Below are 25,363 nucleotides of genomic sequence, written 5' to 3' on the forward strand. Positions count from 1 at the left end.
GAAACTTCAAGATTTTATGTAACTCTCTCAAAGTCAGGCAATTCACCACCTTCTGCTGCCTCTCTGCCACAGCCCGGACAATAACTCATGCTTTTAATGGGTCTACTAAGTTTTCAGGCAACGATCAAATGTGCACGATGAGTTCTGCTTAAGAACCCAAGACACCGTGTAATTTATTTTACAAAGATAGACATGCAAAATAGTTACAAATTTCCAAAACTGGGTGTTCAGAGCAGTGAGCTCTGATTCCTGGAAAATGCACTTAAGAGCACATTCCTGGATGATGCCCAGTAAGTGAGATGTGCTTGCTCCGGAAGGATGAGTCAGGGTAGACAAGAGGCAGGGGGCTTGTCAAGTCTGACGCACCAGAGATTGAGCAGGGCGCTGCTTTAGAAAGAGTGGTCTCCTCCCTGAACCACAAGGTGATGTTTAAGAGGAAACCTAAGTTTCCGGAGGGGAGTTAGCCAAGTCACAGAGGAACCCCCGAATCTGGGAAGCCACACAGGAAAGAAAATGTCGAACAGAAAGGAGGCTCTGGCCACAGTGTCCTGATGCAGGACCATGATAATTAAAAAGAAGCATTGGCAGCCACCCCAGAGTGGGGCTCCTGAGGAGAGGCAGAAGACAGCTGCCCTGCAGTTCTGGGGCTAGGGTGGTCCCTGGAGATCTGAAGCTGGGGTGCCAACACGCTGTCAGCATGGCAGAGGATCAGTTCCATGGTTCACTCTCTTCTCCTGCCAAACCATCACCGCAGAGTCCCCGTCTGCCACTTACTAGCTGTGTGACCTTTGGCAAGTTACTTAACCTTTCTGAGCCTCAATAGGCGATAGCTAATACTACCGCTTCCTGTTATTAAAAGTGGATGAGTTTTTATAGGATTGTGTCATGCGCAGCCAATCACCAGATAGCACTGTGTTGGGCAAACTTTTCCTATTAAATACCAGATGGTAAGTATTTTAGACGTTGTGGGCCAGGAAGCAAATATATATTTGTTCCGGAAGGCAGGCACGTGTTTGGGCCCAGATGTGTCTGTTGGAGACAGTCTCGGGAAGAGCAACCTGTGCGTCAGATCAGTGCGGTGGGGGAGTTGAAAGCGACGGAGACCCTTCTGAGACCCCACACCCTCTCCTCCTGCACTCAGGCAGCCCCCTAGAAGAGAGGTCACTGAGGCTCCAGCTCCCAGACTGGGCAGTGCCCAACCACATTGGGAGTAGAGTGGGGAACAGGGTAGGGGAGGACACATCACCTTGGCTTCACAGTGCTCACCAGTTACCCCCAGAGCCATACAAATACAGGTGATAGGTGACACTTGGCCTGAGGGCCGCAGTTTGCCGACCCTTGACGCAGCAGGAGAAGCCTAAATGTAACGCAGTTGTGAGTTGTGGGGTGTGATCAGTGAGCACACCCTCACCGGCATTCTCCAGAGCAGGACCCCGTTAATGGGTTAGGAAAACACTTTAGTGGATCACTCCTGGCATTTTTTTTTAATACAAGAAAGAGAATGGAATATACCCAGGTTTTCAGTTGCACCCTCTATATGGACGTATGTTCTGGGTGCAATGTCAAATGTGTCTCTTACTGAGGATTGGACTCTCGGCATACTTTTTGGCTTCTGTATCCCTCAAGAAGGGGAGTTCTCCCATCTATTCATCAAATATGCATGGAACGCTATGATAAGTCCTTTGAGGAAAGGGGTCAAGTCGTAATCTTCTGATTACCCTGACACCTACCCTCTTAGCTGGTGGGTAGAAAGTGATGGAAGGAAAGGGAATCTGCTGGCATGTGCAGCCAATGCATATTCCTGGAAGGACCCTGGCGAGGGGCAGATCTTTGATGGTAACCCCCCCCCCCACCACCATGGGCCTTACGGGCTTTTACAAGCAGAACTTCTTACAGAGACTCCTCTGTGCTCAGAGGAACCCTAGGGTTCCTTGATGTGCTTTGGAGGCACACAGGCTCTTGCCTTCCCTCCCTGACTTCAGCCAGAGTAGCACCGCATTTTCCTTCCATGTTTTGAGATGTCCTGTACATTTTCTTCTGACCCCAGGGCTCCAGTTCCCGAACATTAAACACCAAGCTGCTCATAGATGCACATTTATGTATACCCGAAGCCAAGAACCCCCTCCCACCGACCTTCCAGTAATTGCTCTTGACCCACAGGGGAGGGAAGGCCTTGCCCTCAGAAGCAAACAAACTTCAAAGAGCTGTTTGAGAAGGAAAACAGGTCATGTGTACTTGAAAAAAGGTCAAAGGACATTTGATAACAGGGGGAGTGATTATTTTTTCTGGAGTACACAAGGGAACGTGGCATAGAAGATCTGTAGAGAGGTTATGAGGCCTGTGCAAGCAAGGAAAACTGCAACTCCTTTTGGTCAGGTGAGTTTATGGTAGGGGGATGAGGGGAGTCTGGTTTCCTAAGCAGGATATGAAAATAACTGACCCCAAATTTACAACTGAAGCTGTGTGCACCTGTGTCTGAGGTTGGGAGACGCAGAGAAGGAGTCAGGGTTCCAGCGGGGCCCCAGTCAGCATGTGACATTGGACAAGAGGGTCAGGTGACACCTCGGCCTCTCCACCTACAAACCCAGTGTAAGCTCATCTATCTGTCTCTCAAAGTGAAGCAGTGCATGTGGGATCATTTGAAGCCTTTCGATAGCTAAGGTATCATGTTATTCATTTTCTCCCAGTCATTTGTTTCCGGGTCTGGAAGGAAAACCTCACAAAAAAGGGGAATTTTGATTAATACCAATTCTCTGACTTCTCCGCATAGCCCTGAGAAACTGGTAACTCATTTCAGTTCTCAAGGGGCTTTCCTAGCAAGGGAGGTGTCCCTGGTGATTCCACACCCTCATTTCTGAAGAGGAAAAAGAATCACTTTCCACTACAGCTGCTGTATCGGACAAACCATTCATCTGAACAGTATGATGCCCAACAGAAGTTACATGATGCAAATGACCACCACGTTTCATAGGAACACAACAGCCCTTGATTTGGGCCAATAAGAGACACACTGTAAGGCTTTGTGAGTCTTCAAGAATCAAGTCCAAGCTTTTTATTTTGACCTAACTTTCTACTTTGGGCTCTGGATGCAATTCACCATAGGGACTAAAAATCTCAGGAAGGGAGAAAGCTCTCCAGATATCCTTAGAGGAGGAGGAAGTGGGGACCAGATTCAGGGCCTGCCTGAGTTTATGACCAGCCAAACAGCTTATTGACCCCACATGTGTCTATACCCACCTGTAATCATAGCACAATGCTACAGTCCCAGAGAAACAAGTACATGATGGAAAGTAATCACCAAACAATGTACCTACATGACAGGCTTCGGAAACAAACCAGAAGAATATTCTTCTCACTACGTTAAGAAATAAGGAAACTGATACAAAGAAGAACACTTTATGAGCTGTGGAAAGAATGAGAACATGTGACTCAGGCCTGATCAATCAGATTATATCATGCTCATGACCACAGTGACTAGTCCAGAGAGGATCATAGGACATAGCTGAACAGAAATATCATAGAAAATGATCTTTTCTCATGTGAATTGCTGTGCAAATATAATGTACACCTTGAGCTACCCGTGGCTGATATGCCTACATTCAGGGAACACATTCAAGAGACAAAGATAAGGCATCCTGATGGCCCCTGGATTCATGCCTGGTGCATCATGCCTGATGCTATTCTGTTCCTGGGTTTTACTTAACTTCACTGTCTTTTGAACCAATAGACTCTCTCTCTCTTCTCTTCCTCTCTCCCCCTCCCTCTCTCATATGCTATTTTGAGATAAGTTGTCACTTGCAAATAAAACAAACAAACAAACAAACTACTAATAGATCTTTCTCAAGAGAAGTTTGGGGCATTTCCAGAGGCATTGGGCATACTTGTATCACTACCTAATAAAAGCTGTTCATATAAAAAAAAAATTACTAATAAAAGAACTTAGTTATGAGTGAGATTATATGTAAAAGCTTTATATTTTTATTCATTTGTATATTTTGACTATGATTCAAAAAGAAAACAAAAATGACCTAAGTGAAAAACATGTAACTTAGAAATCTTGAAATATTATCTTTATAAACATGTCAGTGAGGGAAGTTGCCTGCTCATTCAATACAAATGCAAAGTTAATCCTTGGTCAAAAGTAGTCAAACAGGGGCTTTCCAAATTGGGATGTATAATAGGATTTTGCTGCTCTGAATGCCATCCAAAGGAAACATTTCCAAAACACAGAATGCTCAGTGGACCCACTCAACCGTTCAATTCAAGAAGAGAAAAATGTTTATTGCTGTTAAGCTATAAAAACACGTCCAAGAAACTAAAATCAAATGTTTTGCTGGAAAATCAATTTGCTACTTTGCATTCACTAAGATGTTTTAATAATAAAACGCCTGTGAAACTATGGCTCTGAATTCTAGTCTACTGTTGCCGGTGGGCCGGGATTCTTCTGTCACCCTCGTTCACTACGGAGTCCTTGAGATCTGTCACCATCACAAGCGTGAACGATGACACGAGGCAGACGCTGCCACAGGCACCGTCCAGACTCTGACCCAGCGAGAGACATATTCTGCTAGAGAAACCCCAGAGGGCAAACATAATCATTCTTGCCCAAGGTCAGAGAACTATTCAAGGGAGAAGCTGGAATGAGACACCCCAGTGGGGTGTCCCCAGCTCCATTCGCCGTGGGTCTCATTTAGAAATGATGAAGAAAATACACTTGGTAAGTGTATCAGCCCCGAATCATTGCCATCCTCACCTTTGCATGTCAGAATAGAGCCAAGGCCACGTGATCATCCTCCCCGGTGCTGTGACACTTGGGCTACTGGGATGACCCATGGCCCATGACAAGAGTCTGAAGATCCTATTGCTCCATGACTGTAAGTCAAGGAATGTTCTGCAAGGAACTCGTGGGTCACTAAGGGATGCTTATTTTACAGAGGGGAAAATTGAGACCCAGAGAGGGGAAGTGATTGTTCAAGGTCACACAGCCACACCTGGTCACAAAGCTCAGCCCCAAACCCAGATCTCACTCACCTGCCAGAGCACTCCGCCTCTTGAACTTTTCTACCTTCCCACATGCTTGTCTTCCACCTGGTGCCCAATGGCAGGACCTCCCGTTCATGGTTAATCCTGCAGGGTGATAGATGTGTAGACTCGCAGGGGCTCTGCCTGACCCCAGCTCCCCCAGACTCTGGAGACATTTGCTGTACCTGTAAAAAAGGGATATTTTTTCATTTTTACATTTACATCTACATAAATATATATAGGGAAAGGCAAAAGAGATCATATCCCATAAAATGGTAGCCCAAACTCTGTCCCTCTCTCCACCCCCATCCCTGATCGAGCTTTTAGCATTGCTCACATCCCTGTCTGTGACTCATACTGAAGATGTGGTGTCCTTTGCCCAGTGCAACTGCCCCGAAGTACCTCCAGAAGGGGGAGGTGATAGCTCACAGCAGCTAAGCCCAAACCAGCCAAATTGATAGAATTCCCTTCAGGTGGTGCTCTGCCTGAATTAGCTGCGGTCTCTCAAATGATTCCAAGCTGAGAACAATCGAGAAGCAAACCAGAAAGAAAAGCAGCGATTACATCATGGCTTTGGGTACAAAGTTACAGAGGTTGGGCTTGTCGAATCCAAGTGTCAAAAAGGGACTCATCACCGCAGGACCAGAAGGGAAGCGCCCTGCAAAATGGCTGTCCTCTGGAGTACTGGGAGAAAGAACTGAGTCTCCGATGACCAGGGGTCAGGGCGTGTGAGGCAGGAGGAAAGGAGACGAACCGTCCTGAAGTGGTTTGGGGCCGCACGTATGCTTCATGCGCACAAGAGTAGGGGAATGATTCCTCACCTCGCTGTCCAGATTAACAGAAGACTCTCACCGAGCCCCTAAGTCAAGCCGGCTGCTTGTCTATGACCGAGCATTGACACCGAGTGTGTGAGCGGTCAGAGGACATGATCCCGTGAAGAGTGTTTGCCTGGATGCCTGATCAGAGTGGGCAGCCAAAAAATGTCAGGTCTGTCTGTCCCTATCATATGTGGCTGGGTAGCCAACTGCCTGTTAGGTTGACAGCAGGTTCTCTGATCTGAAAGCCTGAAAGGGTCGCGGGGAGCTGTGTGCTGTCAAAGGCCAGATGCACGGAGCCTCCCAGTAGCAGGGAAACCTGTGGCCTGTGCTGATCATGCGATCACTTCCCCTTCCCCATGCACCTACGGTGAACAGGGAATTAAATGTATGAACTGAGTAGTTCATTTGTTTTCCCCCTTGAAAGAGCCCTCTTTGGGTAATTAGATACTTAAAAAACTGTTCTGGGGCGTGGCATAAAGACGGCCTTGCGTGCTGGCAGGGAGGGCCTAGAAAACCCTCCTTCCGTTGGCAGACGGGGAGCAAGGTCGGCGCTCAGATATTCTCATGTCTTCATAGGGTTCCCACTGGGGAGGAAGCTAATGATTCTGGACCAACAGGTCACCACCACCCTCACACACACGCACACATACAAGCACACACCATCCCCTCCCAGGAGAAGCCTACACAATTGACCCATCCGTTCATCAAAGGAGACCCTCATAACCACCCCAGAGATGACGGCCTTGATGAAATGAGAAATCTGAATGGGCCTGGAGGCTCATCTTCTCCCGCTAGCAGCTGAGCTGGGAGCTGATTCTGCAGGTCTGAGTTAGCTGAAGGGAAGAACAAGCTACCATCACCCCCTGAGTTCTAGAGGCCTCCCCTGTCCATCCAGGTCACTCAGCAGGGAGCATCCATTTTCACATAGTTGCCTAGTCCCTGTCCCTTGACCCCATGTAGAGCTTTGTGAGTGGTGGGGCTCCTCCAGTAGACCAGATGTTCTGTGCCCGACCCCCAATGCAGGGTGATGAACATGCCAGAGCTTGTGTGGGCTCTTAACCAAGACCTGTGTGGCAGCTTGCCCCGCCTCTGAATGTCCCCAGAGGCACACTCTTTCTGAGTATTTACTTCTGCTTTGTGTCATTTTTCTGTTTCCTCAATCTCTTTCTTTTTTGTTTTAATTTTTTTAAGTTTATTTATTTATTTTGAGAGAGAGGGAGAGGGAGAGAGTGCATATGCAAATGCAAGCAGGGAGGGGACAGAGAGAGAGGAGAGAGAGAATTCCAAGCCATTTCTGCGTGCTGTCAGTGCAAAGCCCGATGCGGGGCTTAAACCTCACGAACTGTGAGATCATGACCTGAGCTGAAATCAAGAGTCAGGCCCTTAACTGACTGAGCCACCCAGGTGCCCCTCCTTAATCTCTTCCAGCGGACTCTTCACAGTACAGTCAATGCTACCTGCTTCAGGCAGCCACTCCCCTTTTTATTTTTTTTTTTAATTTTTTTTCAACGTTTATTTATTTTTTGGGGGGACAGAGAGAGACAGAGCATGAACGGGGGAGGGGCAGAGAGAGAGGGAGACACAGAATCGGAAACAGGCTCCAGGCTCCGAGCCATCAGCCCAGAGCCTGACGGGGGGCTCGAACTCACGGACCGCAAGATCGTGACCTGGCTGAAGTCGGACGCTTAACCGACTGCGCCACCCAGGCGCCCCCCACTCCCCTTTTTAAAAGAGCAGATTTGAATCCTCTCTCTACTGAGAGGCCAGGTAAACAAGTATCAGAGGGCAAATATACTCTTGGAGAAGACCAGAGAACTCTCCTTTGTGGAAGAGATCAAAAATCAAGAAAGGAGCAAAGTTCCACAAAGACCACAAACCTTTTGAGCATCTGTAACTAGGATGTTAGAACATCAGAAACAACGGAGGAGACAGTCATGCAACAACATGAAGGGCCCTTCCAAGAGTCCACTCAATAGAATCAGCCCAGAAAACATTGCTCTCCACCTACACGAGAGCCCTCTCAAATCTGGTCCCCCTGTGCTGCAGGCAGCTTTCGCTGGCCCTTTGTAGAAGGATGCTTTGCAGAAGCCACTAGAAGAGCCTCCCCTCATGAAGGAGCATCCAGCTTGAGCCTACGGTATTTGACTTTTCATGCAAAAGCCAACAAGAGAGCAAAGGGCTCCACACCAGCCCCGGCACACAGTGTGCACACAGTCACAGTTAAATAAATAAAATGAGTGACTGAGTGCATGAGAACAGAAGGATCTAGAACACTAGAAACACAGTTAGTGGAACCCATAGGATTCTGTTGGTAGGACCCAGTCCTTTAAAGATGATCCTTAGCAATACAGAGAATCTCTGCTGTGTCAGATGAATTAAAATTGAAAAATGGAGCGGATCATGCGGAATGCAGAAGCTGTCGAAGGTTAACCAGTGAAGAGGACCAGGGGTAGGACAGACACATCACCATCGCTCTCTAGGGCAGAGACTGTGGCCAGTTCTTTAATGGGCAAGTATCAGTGGTTAATGTCAGGATGATACTGTGCATACATTTGGGCGCTATTCATATTCACGTGGACTTTTGACGCTCTGGATGTGGTTATCAAATACTTTTTGTGTTTCTTATGAAGTCCTGAGCCCAAGGACTTCTTTAGGCATCAGTGAGGAGGTATAGCTGAACCAGGTGATGGCAACATCTGTAGGCCCAGGGCATACAGAGGACAGAGAGAGCAATGTTTGCAAAAATAGGGCTGGGATAGGGCCAATTCAGTAAGGTGCTGCATCTTACACAGGGATGTTATAGCATCAGCAGTAGCCAGCCTCCAATATGACCCTCCCCAGATGATCCTCACTTTAACTAGTATCTATGCCCTTCTACCTTAACTATTAAATCAGGACTGGCCTACAGAAATAACAGTAGGTGACCCCTAAGCTAGGTCATAAAAGGCATGTAGCTTCCACCATGGTGTTTAGGATCACACATTCCAGAGGAAGCCAGCTGCATGTTATGAAGACACTCAAGCTGCCCTGTGGGACATGTAGATGGTGAGGAACTGAGATCCCCTGCCAACCACCAGCATCGACTGATCAGCCATGAGTTATCTTGGAAGCGGAACTTCCAGTCCCAGTCAAGCCTTCAGATGACGGCACCCATGGCCAGCATCTTGACTGCAACTTCATGAAAGGCCTGAGCCAGAAAGCAGCCAAGCCAACACTCCTGAATTGCTGGCCCTCAGAGACTGTGAGCTAATAAATAGTTGTCATTGTTCAAACAAGGAAAATCTATTAAACAGCAGTGGATAACTAATGCAGTGTCTCTTTTAGAAAAGGTATTTTTCATTCCATTCCAAACTCTTAACTCTATTAACTGAATAGTTGAGAGTGGCAAATAAATGGCCCATGTATGCACTACCCCAGCCCTCCTCATATTCAGACAATACAGGAGACAATTTTGGAAGACAAAATGAAAAAACTAAACAATATATGTGTGTGTGCATATTATGTGTATACATGTATTATACATGTATATGTACACATTTATATATATATGTATATACACACACACACACGTGTGTGTATTCTCTCTTTCTCCTACACACACACATAATAACGGTACAGTAAAACTTTGGATTGCAAGTAACTTGTTCTGTGAGTGTTCTGCAAGACAAGCAACATTTCTAATAAACTTTAACTTAATAAGCGAGCGATGTTTTGCAATACAAGTAGTATGTGACATTGAATGTCACAGGATCACAAGTGAGCCAATGGTGCTTGAAATTTGCTTTCATGTACGAGTGCTTTGAATTACAAGCACTGTTTCGGTTTCCAGAACGAATTATGCTCGCAAACCAAGGTTTTACTGTACTGAACTAGAACTCTGGTGATTTGGGGTTTACTTTGATCTGCATAAAATGGGTAAAATTTGATGCATGAAAGGTACTTTAAGGGAAAGGAGTGTATGCCAGCCAGGGGAGCTTTGACTAAAGTTAAGTATGTGTTGATTACATATCTAGAAGGGACGTGTTCAGGAGCCAAACCAGGAAAACCAGATGACCCAGGAACACAAGGTGCTGTGAATTTGGCTAGGCTCGCTCCTAACATTTCTGAGGTTTAAAATGAGACTACAGGGGCGCCTGGGTGGCACAGTCGGTTAAGCGTCCGACTTCAGCCAGGTCACGATCTCGCGGTCCGTGAGTTTGAGCCCTGTGTCAGGCTCTGGGCTGATGGCTCGGAGCCTGGAGCCTGTTTCTGATTCTGTGTCTCCCTCTCTCTCTGCCCCTCCCTCGTTCATGCTCTGTCTCTCTCTGTCCCAAAAATAAATAAATAAAAAAAAAACGTTGAAAAAAAAATAAAATGAGACTACAAACAGGGACCACATAACTATGTGTCTGGACATTTCTATGGTATTTAATATACACCTAGAAATGTTATGTCTGAATTTCTACCTATTTGTGTCCCGGGCCTATGGCCAGCAACCAGTTGGTCCCCTGACCCTAAAACTATAGGGGATTCCCCACCATCCCCACCACACCACACCTTACTTTTCTGACTCAGGATTTCTAGGCAGTTCCAAAACCACATCCTCTCAGCCAAAGGGAGGAAGAAAATATAATTATTCAGGGAACCCAGCTCCTGCCTAGACATCTACTTTTAGCGATTGGTGGCAGCCAACTGTAAACAAAAGCAGCAGCTTTCTCCTGGTCTTCAGAGCAGACCTGTGATTTTCTCCTATTCCCACACAAACTCAGTGCTCCCGCCCTGCCACCTCAGGCTCAGAAGAGTCCTCAAGCAACTTTCTTCCATAATCCCTTTTTGCTCAGGTCTTGGCCAAACTTACAAAAAAATTTCTTAGGAGACTGAAATTAAATTTAAAAGGAAGACTTGAGGATTTGTTGCTTATTTCTCTAAAGTGTGGGGCCCAGGGCAGGGACCTCTTACAAATCTGAGGGCAGTTCTGACCTCAGCCATTATGGATGCTATTGCTGGAGGATGCTCTTGGTCAATGCCAGCTGAGGATTTACTCCACACTTCTCCTTGGACAGGATGTAGTTGAGGGAATAGAAGCATCTGATGATTGACCACTAAGGTCTCTTTTAATGGAGATTCCATTTTTCATGATCCTTCAATATCCCCCACTGGAAGCTGGTCCTTGGGTAGGATTTTATGTCCCTCATCCCTTTGCAAACAAACATGATGGATTCTTGCCATCCATGTGAGCACTGAGCTGCTCAGGGTTGGGGGAAAGCACTGAAGTCATGGTTAAGGGAATCAGATTTTGCTAACTTCACACTATGAGAATGAATGCCTCGGTCTCCCTATCTACCTCTTCCAACCTCCCAAAGGGTTGGAGAGTTATTACTTTAAGGATAAAGGCTAAACAATCCTCTTCTTGGTCCCTTGCCCACATTCAGTAATCACGTGGTGCTCCAGTATCACAGGAATTCTATAAATGAGGGGTCAGTAGACCCCAGCCCAAGGACAAAATCCTGCCCACTCCATGTTTTCATGAATAAAGTTTTACTGGAACACAACCATGTCCACTTTTTTACATGCTGTCTATGGCTGCTTTTGTGCTATAATAGCAGAATTGAGTGGTTGAGATAGACACTGTGTGGCCAGCAAAGCCTGAAATATTTACTATCTGACTCTTCACAGAAAGAATTTGCTGACCCCTGCTCTAGATGATGACGGCCATTAACACTCCTTTGCCTCCTATGTGCCGGGCATTGTTCTAGGTGCCATATCTCATCGTCACACCAAACTTTGAAATTATCTGATGAAATGATACCAATTTCATAGGTAGGGAAACAGAAGCAGAGAAAGCGCTTAAGGAAACCTCTCCAATGTCACCAATATAATAGGGGCTGAGACTCAGTTCTGGCCAGTCTGGGTCTAGAAGCCATGCTCTTAATGGCAGTAGTATACTGCTTGAAAATTCCATCAGAAAAATTCTACCTGTATTACTGGTGGCATTGATTTTATGAGGCCTTCAGATCCCAAAATCAGACCCCCAGTTACCTCCATAAATCACTGGGAAGGGAGATGCCAGCTATAGTGGGCAAATGGACATTCAGGAATGCAATAGCTTTTTAAATTTGGTTAGAATGAATCTATCCCTTAGCACCAACAAAACGAAGTTTCTGGCTCCAGTGTGAACCCTCCTGAAGACCTCAGTGGCTTCACTCACATAAGGGCAGTGGTCCTAAGTAAAGTCTTTCCTGAGCCACCAGCCAGGTCCTTCAATGTACACTAAATCAGTCACCCAGGGACACACTCTTAGAAAGACCAAGCTTTGCCTTAATCAGAACACCCTTCCTGTAAGTGACCCATTTTATCAGTTTGCCTCAACTAAATGTTAATGGTAACCTTCAGTCTATTAAAGGCCCCCACTGAAGGAAGAAATCACTATTTATTTAAGCTTCTTGGCTTTAGCAAAGCATGAATACTTCTATTCTGGAAGCGTTTTTTAGAGAATGCCAGCCAGCTATCGTTCAACCGTGGCTTTCAAAGCGCTCGTTGGTATCAATGAACAGCAAAAGGAAAGCTTCTGAAAACAAGGCCATTTGATGGAAGATCCCAGAAGACTTCACACATCCCGATCAAATAGGCTACTGGCTTCCTCAGGCTGTTGGCCTGAATCCCAGTTTTTGGCTTGACTTAAAAGGGTTCAAATAGTCCCACCCATCCACACACACAGGAAGATCTGTTGCATCTATTGGATCTACTGGAAGTGATATACACTCTCCCTTTCTGGTCACGTTAGGAGGCAGAGGGCATGTGCGATTGATCTTAAACATCTCCATTGTCCTGGCTCTCTGTGGAGCAAGGTTGGCCGGGTTTCAAAACACGGTGCAGGCGTCGTGGCCAACTTAAACATCTCAGATGGAAAATTGCTTCTAGGTACAACCTACTTCCTAAAGTACTTCAGACTTAAAATTATCCCTCAGAAGGAGCTAGAAAAGATGTTAAAAGGCCTCTAACTCAAATCCTTTGTTTTTCAAATAAGAAACATGAAATTCAGCAATGTTTGGTGATATGTGGCTAAGATCACACAGTTAGCCCTAGTAGCTCGAGAGAGTCAGTTTGGTAAATGGAATGGAAAAGGAATATGTGCCTTGGGTCAAACAATGCTTCAAAATGTAGCGGCCTTCGCATCCGAAAACGTCTGGCCTTCCCAGAGAAACTACACTTACCATTCTTTAATGCATCCTTTCAGAAACATTCCAGACTGAGACAGCCTCAGTATATATGCCGGTACACTTCTCTTCCACAAGTCAGCAAGTACATGTGATCACTCTGGTCCTTGCCCCCAAATAATCTCCATCTGTAAAAGTTGTCGCAGGCACAGCCAGGACTGTTTGTATTGGTCAGACTCCACCAGGCCCACACGCCTTTCATACAGTCATCACCTGCCAAGTTCTTCAGGGACACCTTCCATGTTCATTCACGTCTGCAGAACACAGCCCCAGCTGGCAGTGCCTAAACTTGGACTAAACGGGCTTAAATACGAACTCCCTGAACCCTGGCTGTGACAAAGGGCATTTAGATGTTACCTGCAATAGGCGGGTGTCATGGCACTGGGTATTTCACCAGATGGGGAAAAATCCGTTTTGGCTTGGACACTATTCAGGAAGTTACTTCTCCTACCAAGAGGATTTGGAAACACCCCTCCATCAAGTGCAGCAGGGCCACAGAGGCAGGACACAGAGCCCCGGACTAGAGGCAGCGGTCACCACCAGATCACCTCCTGACCACACTAATTGACAAAGCAGTAGCTGAAGTTCTGCAGAGCTGGCCAAAACACCCTCCTCAGCCACACCACTGGCAAACGCTGCTAGCAACCGCCTCCTCACCATTTCATTGGCTTCCCGAACAATGACCGAAAATTGAGCCATCTTAAGTCAAACCCCTTTTTCCATGGGGAAATGTCACGGGAGTTCTGCTCTTGGAAACCTACATCATGCAATAAAACAATGCCCAAACTAATAACTAAAATAAGCACGCACATCTGTGCCTTTACTACTATTAAAATCAAACCCAGTTTCAAAGCAGCCTAGCGGCCCCTGGCTGACTCAGTAGGAAAAGCGTGCAACTCTTGATCTTGGGGTTGTGAGTGCGAGCCCCACAATGGGTGTAGAGATCACTTAAATAAATAAAAACTTATAATAAATAAATAAATAAAGCAAGCAAGCAACCTCATAAGAGTGTCTTTGGCAGAATTCTCCTGCCAGGTAGACATACTGCAGTTTCCTTTAAGTCCAATGACTTAAGTGCAAAGAAATGCACGGAAACCACTTCCTTCAGCATCTTCATTTTGTCTCCCTAGAGTAAGCAGATCAGTTTTCACTCCTTCAAGAACCTGGAATTCACATTCAGAATGTAGTCCAGCTGTCTCAAACATTTTATTGCTATTTGATGCTACCAAAAAGAAAAAAAAAACTTTTAATAATATATGGTGGGTGGGGGGCACCTGGGTGGCTCAGTCAGTTAAGCATCCAGTCTTGATTTCGGTTCAGGTCATGATCTCACGGTTTGTGAGTTTGAGACCCACATCAGGCTCTACACTGTCAGTCAAAGACTGCTTGGAATTCTCTCTCTCCCTCTCTCTCTTGCCCCTCCCCCACACTCTCTCAAAATAAATAAATAAACTTAAAATAATAATAATAATAATAATAATAACAATAATAATATGTAGGAGGATGGGGAAATTTCCATGGTAACATCTACTTTTACTTGACCTACCCCATGATCTGCCATTGCAATTTATCACCTAAACCACCTACAAGGTGAGTAAACAGTCTTGTGATCTGAGGGGCTTAAGAAAATTCCCCCATATCTCTCTCTCATGACCACATCATGTTGTCAAAAACTCGACCAGCAGCGGTCAATGAAGACACCTGTTTGAAGGTAAATGCTCTGTACAATGGAGAACTATGAACCTCATCAGTAAGTAAAATCTCAGTACACCTCAAGATAAAACTCATGGTAAAATGAGAAGAAACTGAGGAGTTGGGGACATAAGTCCACTGATGTAGTCAAACCTCAATTAAATGGGTGCATAAGAGCTTCCCTGCCCATCCCATGTTGGAAGAATGAATTGGGTTCAGTATAGACTATATAAAAGTATGAGCTCATGATTTTCTTGCCCATAGCCAGACTCTAGGAAAGAAGAGAAAACCAAAAATGAGGGAGTTCACCACCTGGGACCAAGGTTCCAAGAGGAAGGAGATGCTCAGGGACAAGGTGAAGTGGCCTGAGGAGGGCTTGTCTGCAGAGCACAAGGCTGAGACACTGGGGTGACTGTTTTCCCTGAGGCCAACCTCAAAAGGTTCAGGATGTTCCCACTGATTTCTGGGCACACGTTGCTATGACACTCTCTCTACGACTTCTAGATCTTTGGCAAAACCCCCTCTTCAGTTTGTGCCACCTCTGGGGACAACATGTTCCATGAGGTTACTCCCTGCTCTGTGGGGTCATGTATTATTTTCTTGTAAATTTCCATGCATCCCTGGGCATGCCCTGCTTCTCTTGTTCCAGAAACAGGTGGAAAAAGCCCATTTTCAATCTAAATTTATCTTGTTTTGGGGTGCCTGGGTGGCTCAGTTAAGTGTGCAACTTCGGCTCAGGTCATGAACTCAGTTTGTGATTTCAAGCCCCTCCTCGGACTCTGTGCTGACAGCTCAGAGCCTGGAGCCTGCTTCAGATTCTGTGTCTCCCTCTCTCTCTGCCCCTCCCCTGCTCGCACTCTCTCTCTCAAAAATAAACATTTAAAAAATTTTTAATACAAAATAAAGGTATCTTGTTTTAATAGTTTTACAGATTTGTATTCTCAAGGCTGTTCAGTCTCAACCACTGAGCCTGCCCTCATACACCTGCCCTGATTTGTTCAGCGTGTAAATACCACTCTCAGTTTGCAATGAGTTGCTGGGATTATCACAAGCAAGGTTTGGGTCTGGGTGGCACATATCAGTGTCTCCTGTGACAGTCCTGTGCCCGGAAGGAGACTTCAGGCCAGGCAGCACGTGGGAAGAGACAAAGGGAATTAGAACTCCCCAGTAATCTAGGAAATCAACCAACAAACAGAGAAACCCCTGTAATCCAATAACCTCTAGAACCTAGGCTCAAAGAGACTGGGAGTTGGAAATCATCATCAATGTCATCTGATGATAATGACAATTTAAGCAGTATTTATTCTGTGACAGACAGTCAATATTATTTTACCCCGTTCAATTTAATCTCTAAAGTCACTTTATGAGATAGGCATTATCCTCCTAGCTTATAGAGATTTTAAGGAGTCTGTCCAATGTCACATAGTGAGCAATTAGCTGTGCCAGGATTTGAACCCAGGCTAGCCTGGTGCTTAATTAGCCACCACATCATCTCCCTGGTCTGATACATTCTGGAAAGGTCTGGGAAGGAGATGGGACAGCCAGAGGTGAAGGACAATTCTGAGGCTACAATTTGTGGCCAGATCTTTTTTAAATATAAAATTAATTAGGGTACAAGGAAGAGATCATAGGAAAAACAGATCTCAGAGCAAAGAGTGTTGTAGAAAGGCAAAAACAAATAAAATCTTTCATCTCTGGTATCTCTAATACTTCATCTTACAGACATCTGGTCAACCACTCTCAGTGAATGTTTGCTATAGAAATTTCTACCAGAAATAATTTTTAAATTAGTGTTTCAATTAAAATCAATAATCTGCACTTGGGTTCTTCCAAGATTTGAGAGCTGTCCCTGGTCAGGTGTTGCTTAACTGCCTCTTTGTTGCTAAGATCCTGAAAAGTTGACTCTAGAATGACCTGTCTGCCCAAGCCCTGACCATCTGGGCAGGCAAGGCTCACAGAAACCCACGACAGCATCCCCTCAGAGCCATGTTCCAAGCACCCTCTCCCCGCCCCCTGCTCAGTCAAATGGAGCCTGATTCTAAACTCATAGGCTGAGGATTCTCTGTGGGTTGGCAGCACCAAATGACATCATAGCCACAGCCATTAAATAGCTGATTCCAAACTTTGGGCACATTCCATCCACACACTCGATGTGAAAAAGGAAACACCAGAAACTGAGGGGAAATAAGAATGTTATCTACTTCTGTGTTCAAAGTGTGCATTGTGAAAAGCAAGTGCTTTTCAGTGAATTCTGCTTCCTGGGCTTAGTGGTTCATTGGTCTTGAATTTCTCCAGAAGAAAAATATATTCCTGGCAATGTCAAGAACAGAGACACCCGGGCATCTCCATCACTGCTGGTGAAAATGTAAGCATGCAATACCTTTCTGAGGGTATTTTACTTAAATCCCTTGAAATGCACATCTCTTGGACTCAGCAGGTTCATTCCTGGGAATTTACCATAAGGAGCTAATTAGATAAGTGTCAGCAGAGTCAAGGATGCTTATTGTAGCAGTGTTTATAATAATTAAAAACTAGAAGCAACTTAATGCCCTATGGTAGAGATTTGTTAAATAATTTTTATGATGTTGACACAAAAGAATATAATTCATACCATTAAAAACTATCTTGTAGATATGCAGTTATTGATGTGGAAATATTAACCCCAACCCTACTTGAACCTTTTAGGATTTTAGTGTGTGCCTCCTCTTTATGAATGACTTCTCTGCATTTCTTTAATTATATTTAAATAGCCATTTCATTGTCCTTGCCCCATGCAAACATCAAGTGACTAGTATGTTATAGTATGTTCAGTAAATATGATTTAAATTACCTTATGGTAATGTAAGGTACAAGCTTATGGTGCCCATTCTTGACTTGCCCAAGTGGAAATCCCAGGTTTGATAAATTGTCTTATCCGGAAGTTAGCATCTCATCTGGTTTCTGGTCACACTTTAGACCTACCCCAAATCTAACCTAATGACTTCAAAATACAGCCAGTAGAAAACGAGGCATTTATCAAGCTAAACAGGAAACCCAGTGACCAAAACCAACTTTCAAGATAAATGAATACTTCAACGTGATCCAAAATGAGGGATTTTAAGGAGTCAGTCCAATGTCACACAGTGAGCAATTAGCTGTGCTAGGATTTGAACCCAGGCTAGCCTGGTGCTTAATCAGCCACCACATCATCTCCCTGGTCTGATACATTCTTCCAGATAATAAAATGGCAAGCTACTGAACTTCAAGAAGGTCTGACAAAGGAATGAGTAGTAGACAGGAATCTACAGCTCTAATTCTCTGGGAGTATTTGCGGTTATACTTTTCCTTAAAATGACTTCCAGAAATGTTACCTCTACTATTTTTATAAAATAAAGATGTCAACCTATCGATTATAACCCTGAGAAGAAACGTGGTCATTCACTGCATCCAGTTCTTGGCAACATTTACCCATTGCCCCACTGAGTCAAAGGGTAGCAAGGCCACCACTGTCAGAAACAGTCATTCTGTGTTTGCCTAAAACCGACTTTGAGCTGTATTTGGAAAACTATGTGAACCCTGGGTCACCACAGCTTTAAAAAGAGGCTCAAGGAAGCTCTCAGAGCACAAGTGATGGTTGTGGAGATGTGTACAAGGTCTACATACACTAGGCAAGAAGACAGAGAGCTGGATAAAAATCCCAGTGGGTGTGGCTTGAGCAGACTTCCCTTTCTCAGTCTCTGTTCTCTCTGGACTTGAGAGAGGAATTGATCAGGTAACATTTGTGAAAGTTCCTTTCAGGATGGCTGGAATTGACTAAGGGCTCAGAAAAACCCCGATTTGCCTTTTTATGGGAAGCATGCTATGGGAAGATCCCACCATGCTGAGGATCTTCAACCAGAACAGATCAAGGCACTGGGGATACTAACATTATTACAAAAAACCAGGAGAATGTGTAGAATGAGACCATCCTCCCCAGGACCCTCAGGAAACCAACCAGTGTACCTTCCTACCTCCAGATAGCCAGCATTTAGTGGAAAGCGCCACAAGGACCCCAGGCCAGTTCAAGACAAGATCTAAAAGCAGTGACAACCAGCAGAAAAAAGAGAGCAGCCTGGCCAGGGGCAGGCATCCATGGAAACTTCGAGGGCTTTCTCTGTCCCCCTGCCAGCCCCAACCAACCCAGAGGTGTGCATTCAGGGGAAACAAAGAGGGTGTAAGATAACAGACCTCACTATATACACCAGTACACAACACACACACACACACACACACACACCACACAGCAGTGGGTAAATGGAAGAAATATATCATGAGATTAATTTTTTTTAATGAACAATACTAAGTATGAACAATCAGAACCTGACTGTTCCAATAACCCAACATTATTGAAAAGCTATGAAAATGGACCAATGAGTCATTCGGGGGATCCACGGCCAGAGAAAAATGGGTATGTCAGGACACAACTGGCTATAGTTATTGAAAAAATTTCAAAACCATGTCATGCCTTTGCCCCCAAAGAGGTGAGACACCTGAATAAATTAGTTCCACAATTGGTAAAAGAAGATGTCTTTTTTCCAACAGTACCTGTGTGACATAAGGAACCGTGACGAGGGTGCCTATAAGGTGGAGAAGATGGTAGCCTTATCTGAATGGCCAGTCTCCTGGACCTCACTGTGGCATGGCACACCACTGCTTCCTGCTGGAAGTCCTCCTCAAGCCCGGACGTGAGCTCAGCAAACCAGCCCTCTCATCTTCTGAGCACCCGGCTAGTCACCTCAGACTTCTGGCTTCTTCAGCTGCAGGCATTCCCCCAAATTTTTGTTGTACTTTCTGCTTTACTTTCTCTCAGGAAGCTCATCCATAATCATCGCTGTACCTACTAACCACTCATGGAAACCTCCTCAGATGGCCTCTGATACATCTGACTTATGTTTGCAGGTTGACTCAGAAGACTAAGGTCCACCCCTTAAAATTCAACGCTGAGAATGGAGCATGCTTTCCCCTCTTGGGGACAGTTTCTTCAGATTCTTGATCCCAAATCCCAGATGTGGATCACAGAGGAAAAGAGAGAGGTGCCCAAATTTTCCCCATGATTTCCTAATATGTATATTTGGAACTTAGTCGAAACAGCTGTATTTGGGCCTAAATGTAAAGATGCTACATGTCCTTCTAAAAAGGGTAAGGCTTCAGTGACTACAGGAAACAGAAAGTCGTGGCTAGGTTCCAGTTATCTACTGCTGAGGAACAAATTACTTCAAAACTTAGAAACTTAACATAACAAGTATATTACTTCATCTTACAATTTTGTAGGTCAAGAAGATGGGCGGTTGGGTGACTCATCTGTTCCATGTGGCACCTAAAGAGGTTACTTGGTGGCACTCTGTTGGAAGGGGCCTGGTCTGGTGGGTATCTGATACATCTGGCATCTTGGCAGGGGCAGTTGGGAGGCCAGACTCAGATAATAATCTCATCTAGAGCGCTTTCCTGGGCCTCTCCAGCATGGCACCCTCAGCGAGGTTAGGCATCTAATATGGCAGCTAAGCACCAAGAGCAAGCGTTCCAGTCAAGACGCCCAGCTGTAAGCTGTAGAGATACCTGAGAACAAACTTTGAGAGGCCCAGGAAGTTGCCTCTGCCTCATCCTATGGGTCAAGCAATTCCCTAAGATAAGACCGAATTTAGAAGGAGGGGATTTAAATGCCACTTTTGCTGGGCGAAATTGCGAAGAATTTTCGACCATCTTTTTTTTTTTTTCTTCCCCGACCATCTTTAATGCACCACAGACCCTATTTTTGTCCTTTTCACTATTTTATGCTTGGGTTAGGCCAACTAGTTTGCTCTGTAGATTCTTTTTTTAGAGTTTATTTATTTATTTTGAGAGAGAGAGAGAGAGAGAGAGCAAGGAGGGGCAGAGAGAGAGAGGGAGAAAGAGAGAGAATCCCAAGCAGGTTCAGCACTGTCAGCACGAAGCCAGACGTGGGGTTCAGACTCATGAACCATGAGATCATGACCTGTAGTGTGCTCTGTAGATTACACCATGTCGTCCCTCGCTAGCTCCTGGTGACGTGACTCCCCTTATGCAGGTACTGTGGTGGCAGCAGGCTTAGCATTACTTTTAGGCCTAGAGGAATTAGTGACTGTTAGAAAAATATCATACCGACACTGATGCTAACATCCATTTTAGCAGATGATGGAGGTAAGAGTGTGAATTTTGCAGGCACAGACTACCTTGGTTCAAATCCTTGCTCTGTCATTTACTGGCAATAAAAAAAAGGGGGGGTGGGCAAGAGGCTAAAATTTTCTGACCCTCACCTTTTGAATGAATATAATACCTGAGCAGGTGTCTCAGGGACCCCTCACTCCTGATCTGTGTCCATTCCTTCAGGTAAAACATTATGGGGGAACTTCTATGTGCTTTTCAGGAGATCCTGGGGACAAGAGCCCCAGTGGCCACAGTAGGTGAGCTCCATAAATCACCCTTTGCATGTTTTTCCCTTACTCCCTGCCTCCCTCTCCAGGCTCCCTCCCTCCTGCTTCCTGGTATCACCTCCCCCATAAACTACCTGCATCCAAGTCTTTGTCCCAGAATTCACCTTCAGGGGAGCCAAACTAAGGGAATTCTCACCTAACAGGTTATTCTAGCATAACTTAGAACATGCTTAGAGTTCTTAGAGGCTTAGAGGCTTAGAACTAGCTTAGAGGCTTAGAACTAGCATAGCCTCAGAACATGAGAAATGTCCGGCACAAAACTGGGAAATAGTTCTCCCAATCCTTGCTTATTCTCTGCCTTTCTGGGATGTCAGCACCACTCACCTTTCCCCAAACTCGGCCATCCCTTTCCAGATCCACTCACTGCTCAGCCTTCCCTCCCTCCACTTGGCAAGACCCCACTCACTCCTCCCTAAGCAAGGGAACAGCCCTAACTCTGTCCCTTCCCAATAGCACGACTCTCTCCTTCCTGCACCTTCCACAGTCTCACACTTTATAATACTCATTACGTTATCTTCGTCTGTTTTCATCATGAGACAAGCTCTCACACAGCAGTGGACAAGTCTGTTCTTGCTGGCTAAGGTAGGAAACGTCAGTATTTGTTGAATGAATGAATGAATGAATGAACTAAATCCGCTTTCTTCTGTGATGCAAGCACTGTCCTCATCCCCTTCCTACTTGCCCTCCACCGACCTGCCCACACAACCACGCTGCAAGCCTTTCACCTGCTGCGTTCCCACAGCACACTGGTGTGTCAGGCATGTACCACGCTATTCTCCACAGTACAAACTAGTGGGTTTTGCTTGTGTGTTTCCTTCCTTCCTTCTTCCTTCTTTCCTTTCTTTCTTCTTTTCTTTTTCTTTTTTCCTTTTCCTTCCTTCCTTTTCTTTTTTCTTTCTTCCTTTCTTCATTTTCCTTCCTTCCTTCCTTGCTTCCTTCCTTTCGTGAGAGTCCCAGCATCATGGCCTAAACCATGTGCTCACCAGAACGTCATGAATGTTGGTGTCAGTCCCACCTGGGTCTCCCTTACATGAGCTCCCTGGGATTACTGCACTGCACATAGAAGCTAATATTTGGCCTTACCCCAGATCCACCCTGTTGCAAATCAAGGACAACTGGCTGCCCCTCCAAAATAATATTCTTACTTGGAAAATGAGCTGCCCCAAAGGAAGGGAGGTTGGACACGGGATCCAGGTGTGGGAATACCTGCTGAGGGCTGAGAGCAGAGAAACATGCCGTGTTACCGCACCAGCCTTCTTCCAATCCAGCCCACAGAAACATGTTGCCAGGTTGCTAGGACACTGGGCTGTAATCAGTGAGAAAAGAAAGGCTGCTAACATGGCTGTACTATACAGTAGGAAACTGAGTGCACAAGGCTGGGATTGGCTTTCTCAGGAAAAGGGAAGCCCGTGTGACCGTTTTGTTCCATGAGACGTAGCAGGAAGCTCAGGAAAGGGTTTCCAGATGAAGGTAAAGACAGAACAGAGGCTCCCCTTCTCCTCCCTGCCTTGAATGTGGAAACTACGTCTGGCACTCCAACTGTCATCTTGTGACCATGAGAAAAGGTCAAAAATTCAAGAGTCACTGATCCTGACATCTTTGAGCTGCCAAACCTCTCTACTTCCCGTAATGTGAGAAAAAATAAACACCCGTTTTGGTTCAAACCGCCCTGTATTGGTTTTTCTGCTCCTTGAGGACACATGCATCCCATCTGATACAGGTCTGGACTACAGAAGGCTTTTAGCTGCCATCGTGGCCCCTTCACCGGTGGCACCCACAAGCTGGTGTGGCCTGGAGAAGCAGGTGCGGTCTGTGAAATGTCATGCCCACTCTTGTTCCATGAACTCCTGGAGAGCAAGGAAATGCTGCAGAATGTGTCAGTGTGTCTTCTTTCAAACCCCCACCAAGCCTAGCACCTCATTCATGGTAGTTGTTTAATAGATTTTGTTTGTTTGTTTACATACTTTGCTTCTAAGCAGGAGAAAACAGAGAATCTGCTTTAGGCTATTGCAGAACAATTGTAATTTAGGAAATATTGGAGTCAGTGTTGTCAGTGAGCATGGGGAGGTCAAGAGGCTCATGGTCCCCCAACTTCCCTGAAATCACCCCCACTCTACCACCACATGCTCTGGCTTGAGGGGATGGTGGGGAGACTGAGGACGACCTCTTCGTAAATTTTCTCTCCAGGCAGATTGTAATGTCAAGTGCATTACAGGAATTTGTCTTTTAAAGATGATGGGGGTGGGGGTGGGGTAGGGGTGAGGGGGGCAATGATGCGCTAAAACACAAAGGACTGCCCATGAGATATCATCAGATGCCATTCTCTCTAGGAGACTTCTGAAGTCAACCTGGGCTTATGACCTTAAAGATAAGTCTTCTGAATTTCCTCAGGATGAACATTGCTGCGTAAAAGCTGGCTCAAAAAGTCATGGCAGACTCAAATGTTTACCAAGAAAAGTGTGCTCAGCACTTGACATAACTCCCAAAGGACTTTATTCTAAAAATATTTTTATTGGAGTCTGAAATAACTTAATCATAGGCTCCGATTAGTCAGAGCTCAGCAAGCACCCTGTGCCCAGACTCTCAGACATTTAAACAGGAAAGTCTAAGTCCAAAGAACAGAAAACATTCTGAACCACACCAGTGACTCGGAAAGTGACCCTCCCTGTTCATACCAAGCTGTCAGGCCCTACTTTGTTGTTGGAAGATAATGTTAAATCTAAATCTCAAAGCGGGGCTGGGAGGGTTCTTTTCACAAGGGGATGAAGGAGTGAGGGCAGACAGAGCCTGGCGACACTAGATCTTCGAGAAAGGGAACTCCAATCTCTGGGTGTAGGAGGGAGTAATTCCTGCAGTAGGACTCTAGTGTCCTCCTTTGGCTGCAGAGAAAAACCTCCTTGTTCATTCACCTCAGGACATTTCGCTTCCTATGAACACGTAGCCTGTTCATTCATTCATCTGATATCCTTGACATTGGGAAATCTATAGATCTCTGCTTTCCAAATAATATTTGTAAGGATGGATTCCTTTGAGGCATCCAAGTACACACATGGGTAGATAAATGGGGCCTTAAGGGAAAAGCCCATATAGACACTCCAGGAATAGGTAATGAGCTTCCTGGATGGATGTGGAGGTAGGGGACAGGGACTCTGTTTTCCTGGTCCGTGTGTGCTCCAAACCTTAACACTGTCCCTTGCTCATTCATTCACCAAGTGCCTACTGGGTGCTTAACATGTATTAAGTCAGTTAACCCATGCTAAGCATGTCACTGGAACAAAGCCAAAGGGTATAAAGTAGAGACCCTACCCTTAAGGAGCCTATAATCCACTAGAAAAGACAGGTAAGGATGCAAGCAACTTCAGTGCCCTCAGAAAAGCGATTTCGGGGCCAAGACTGTGGCATCCAGAGCTAGATAATAGGGTTCAAACCCTGCCTCTACCCCCCTTACTACCTTTGTAACCAAGACAAGTAACTCAACCTGCTCAAGCCTCAGTTTCTCCATATGTCAAGTTGGGAGGGGTATTATTACTAGCTGTCTTATAGGTTTGGGACAGTGAAGGAGACAGTGTCTGAAAAAATATATAGAAAAAGCCTAGGCCGTCGGCTCAATAAATGACAAGTATTCTATCTGTGTTGGCTGCCTAGTGCCCTGCGGACACATAAGAGAAGTGTCTTTGCCAGCTTTGGTGGGTTGGGAAAGGCTTTCCAGGAAAGATCTGAACAGAAAGGAGGAGTCAGCCAACTGAACACAAGGGGAAGGAGTTTTCCAGGCCCAGGAAATAGCACAGGCCAAGGCCCCCAGACCAGAGAGAATAGAGACCTGGCAGAAATGCAAGTGGTTCAGTGTGGCCAGCACTGCATAAGAAGACAGGCAGAGACCGGCAGCAGGTGAAGCCAGAGGCTAAGCATTCACCTATTCACTCAATAAGTATTTGCTGGGCACCTGCCTCTGCCAAAGCTGCAAACGCAACAGTGAACAAACAGATATAACCCACTGCCCTCACGGAGCTTACAATCTAGCAAAAGGGGACAGAAGTAGACAAAATAAATGAGACAAGCTGACTGGAAAAGGCCTCTGGGTTTAGACGCCAGAAGGCGGGCAATAGGTAGCCATTAAAAAGTTTGAAGCAGAGCAGCGACACCATCAAGTTTGAGTTTCAGAAAGAGG

The 25,363-nt window shown here is 45.5% G+C and overlaps 1 long non-coding RNA gene across 1 annotated transcript in view; it reads right to left on the reverse strand.

Annotated features, from left to right (window-relative positions):
- Positions 1-3,714: 3,714 nt before the first annotated feature.
- LOC123384415 overlaps positions 3,715-25,363 on the reverse strand; it is a 29,825-nt gene continuing 8,176 nt past the window's right edge. Inside the window, exon 3 of the long non-coding RNA XR_006595466.1 lies at positions 3,715-5,207. This is a non-coding gene — a long non-coding RNA (uncharacterized LOC123384415). The remainder of the gene's footprint in view (positions 5,208-25,363) is intronic.

This window comes from Felis catus, chromosome A3 (assembly GCF_018350175.1).
Source record: "Felis catus isolate Fca126 chromosome A3, F.catus_Fca126_mat1.0, whole genome shotgun sequence".
Lineage (NCBI taxonomy): Eukaryota > Metazoa > Chordata > Mammalia > Carnivora > Felidae > Felis > Felis catus.